The sequence below is a fragment of the Rhinolophus sinicus genome, linkage group LG05 (genome assembly GCF_036562045.2).
Source record: "Rhinolophus sinicus isolate RSC01 linkage group LG05, ASM3656204v1, whole genome shotgun sequence".
Classification (NCBI taxonomy): Eukaryota; Metazoa; Chordata; class Mammalia; order Chiroptera; family Rhinolophidae; genus Rhinolophus; species Rhinolophus sinicus.
This window is the reverse complement of record NC_133755.1, coordinates 177,808,024-177,811,749: the sequence shown is the minus strand read 5'-3', so window position 1 is coordinate 177,811,749 and position 3,726 is coordinate 177,808,024. Positions and strand designations below refer to the sequence as shown.

Genomic DNA, 3,726 nt, shown 5'->3' with positions numbered 1-3,726 from the left:
CACAGGACACACACACCAACATATTCAGAGGTAACGGGGCTTCATGTTTACAGCTTAGCCTTGAATGAATGAGGGGTTAAAAAAAAAGAAGTACTTTGTATTGTATCTGTAATTTTTCTGTACATTTGAAATTATTTCAAAGTTTAAAAAATGTAGACTAATGCAGAGCAGGATGCTGACAACTGTGAAATATGATCCTAATGGTGTGAAACAGTGACCCACCTCCACCTCTGTATATGGGTGCATGCATATATACAAGTATGTATGTCTCTTTCATTCCATGAGTATACAGAGAAATGCGGTCTCCTTCATGATAAGTCCTACACAGGTGACCTTGGGGGAGGCAGGAGGAAACAGAGAAGGAGTCAAGCATAAGGAGAATAAGAAAATGCTACATTAAAAGTAAACAATGTGCTCTTTCTGCCTCCTGCTGCTGCAGCAACAAGAGCCAGCACATCTCTGTGCATTGCAATGGATGGCTGTGCGCAGCTGCTCCAGCTTCCTGACCAAAAGGAACAACAGTGTTTCCCCGAAAAGAAGACCTAACCAGAAAATAAGCCCTAGCATGATTTTTCAGGATGCTCATAATATAAAATAAGCCCTACCGTATTTCCCTGAAAATAAGACTGGGTCTTATGTTAATTTTTGCTCCAAAACATGAATTAGGGCTTATTTTATATTACGAGCATCCTGAAAATCCATGCTACGGCTTATTTTCCAGTTCGGTCTTGTTTTCTGGGAAACACAGAAGCAGATGTGCAGCGCGGAGCCCAGTGATGTGAAGGCCCGCAACTCCTTCCGCTCCCACAGGCTGATTCACTGCAAGGTAGTGGAGCCAGCGGCCCACAGCAAAAGTGTGGTGGTCATTGTGAAGCAGAGATCCAGGCAGCGAAAGCCAGCCACCTCTTATGTGCGGACCACCGTCAACAAGAAGGCCCAGGCCACCCTCAGCAGCATCCGGCACATGATCCGCAAGGACAAGTACCGCCGGGACCTGCACTTGGCTGCCATCCACAGAGCAGCGCCATCCTGTGCAGCCAGAAGCCCGTGACGCTGAAGAAGAGGCAGGCTCGCCCCACCAAGAGCTCCTGAGCACCTCCCTCCCAAAGCAATAAAGCATAAAGCGTCAGCCAACTTTCTCCAACCAGAAAAAAAAAAAAAAAAGGAAATGCTATGCAATGTAAATAATCATTATCATGCACTTAGCATAAACTAATGCGTGTGTATTAGTCTGCTAGGGCTGCCAAGACAAAATGTCAGAGTGGGTGGCTTGAACAACAGACTTATTTTCTCACAGTTTTGGAGGATAGCAGTCCAAGATCAAGGTGTGGGCAGGATGCTTTCCTTCTGGGGCCTCTCCTGGGCTTGCAGGTGGCCGCCTTCTCAGGATGTGCTCACCTGGTCTTTTCTCTGTGCCCACATGCATCCCTGGTGTCTCTTTATGTGCCCAAATTTCCTCTTCCTGTAAGAACACTGGTTGTATTGGATTAGACACCACCCTAATGGCCTCCTTTTTAACTCAATCACCTTTTTAAAGGCCCTATCTCCAAATACAGTCACATTCTGAGGTGCTAAGGGTTAAGACTTTGACATATGAATTTGGAAAGGACATGATCCAGACCATATCAGTGTGGATATGTACGTATGCGTACATACATATATGTATGTATATGTGCATATATATGTATGTATATGTTAATATATACACACGTGTATGTATGCAAATATAAAAGCTTTTACTGATCACCCTGTATGTTCCCCGACTTTGCTAACACCCAATATGACGTCTTCTAGACTTCTTGTTGAAGGAGATTTGGTCACTTTTGCTCTTTAAAAAAATATTTTTATAGGGTTGTACTTGTATATTTTCTGAGTTTTTTGAATTCCAGTTGAAAACAATAGTTACTCTGTTGCTTCATTTTAGGTAAATGACATGGGTTAGCATAATCCTCTGATAACAGGATGTTTATGAAATGATACATAGCGTTCTCTTCCCTTGAGGTCAAATGGTTAGAGGTCAAACTCTGGCAGCTCAATGACATTTCTTCTTCTCATGAAATTTACATTTTTGCCCCCTACCATTTCTTTGTCTTGTGTATTGCTCTGTGACCTTTTCAAGACAGTTTCACTCCCCATCCTCATTTATTTTTCTTTCCCCTACACTTTTGGTTTCGCTTAATTCAGTTCCATGATTTTGAAGTTGTCTTCTCCCATACCAAAACCCCCAAACCCATACTGAATGACAACCCGACACAACCTAACGAAAGAAGATATAGCCCATCTTCAAAGCCTGATTTATAAAAAGAACAGTCTGTGTTTTCCTTGGAACATCCATTGTGGATTTGGTGTTGTGCTCTCTCCATGCCCTATCTTCCCAGGCTCACAGAGATGTGGGAAGTGTTTTTGTTTGCTCTAGAAATGCTTCAAATAAGCCTTCAGATCTCTCCTTTTTTTTTTTTTCCTCTTTGCAATCGCTCTAGATTGGATGTGCAAACCATCAATTAGATGGAAAACAGTAGACCTGCATGGCCTGTTAAATAGAGCATGCTGCACTAGTTGTATGTTGTGTCATTCCTCAAACCAAATGCCGGAATTGTGACCACAGACATTTTGGAAGGACATAGAACAGCAGAAGCCAATGGATTCTGGAAGTTCAGCCTCTGTGGTGGTGCGCAAAGAGCACTGGCTGTGGTCTGGTCCCACTCTGCTGTGTCCTCTGTGGGTGACCTCACCTATCCATCTTCTCACCTGTGCCAAAAACACTCCTGCTTAGTCTTCACTGGATGGCCAGGTAGGTTCTAGATCACACACAAATGTGCCCCGTAAATAGCAGAGCCCCATGTAAATGGCAGAGCCCCGTAAATGGAAGCTAAGAAGCGTGTTAGTCTCATAAAAGTGAGAGGGCTGGCAGGGAGCCAGGAAGTCTGGGTTAGGTGTCCCCGTTGTTCCTTTCCTCCGAACCTCAGATTACTCACTGGGGACACGGGGGTACGTGAGCCAACCTCACAGCTGCCTATTGCAGTTGAACTATCCACAGGACATTCAGGCAGGATTTTCCCAGGCTGCTATATTATCCTGTTTCCTGTTTCAGAGAGTAAGAAGTCTGTCTCCCCGGGGATGCTGCTCTGCGGGATGGGATCTGGGGAGCAGAGCCCGCCGTGCCTGGGAAGCTTGGATCCCAGCTTTTTGAGACCACAGATTCTCCTCTGGTCTCACTCAGCCCCCAGCCCCTCCTTGGGGGTCTTCATCTTCGTGAAGTGCACACCTGTGTGGCCTGGTGCTATGCTGCTTGGCCCAGCAGCTATCCTCTCCCTGCTTCCTGACAGGTTTCCCACGACCCTGAAAACACCACAAGGTGGAGTCAACCACTCAATCTCCCTCAGGGAGAAGAAAGCTAACGCACTCTGCCCCTGATCAGAGTGTGGTCTCCCTGCCAAGCGTGATTATCTCATTCAAGCACAGTCCAGAAGGTGGGGTGGCAGGGTGCCCTCTGCTCACCCATCAGCCCAGACCAGGTTTGCAAAGCAATCTTCAGAAGCAATGCCCAGTCTTCACCAGCACACAACAGATAGGAAATGTGCCATGCATTGCTTCAGTATTCTTCCCATGCCAGGGGTTCATTCACTCAGTTACATCTTCATATCCTTATTGAAACCTACCCTATTCCAAGCACAGGGCAAGGGACTGAGCACAAAGACAGATAAGACACCATCTTTGCCCTTAACG

The 3,726-nt window shown here is 45.8% G+C and overlaps 1 pseudogene; it reads left to right on the top strand.

Annotated features, from left to right (window-relative positions):
* The first annotated feature begins 475 nt into the window (after window positions 1-475).
* Window positions 476-1,051, top strand: LOC109456774 (large ribosomal subunit protein eL28; annotated as a pseudogene).
* The last annotated feature ends 2,675 nt before the right edge of the window (window positions 1,052-3,726 follow it).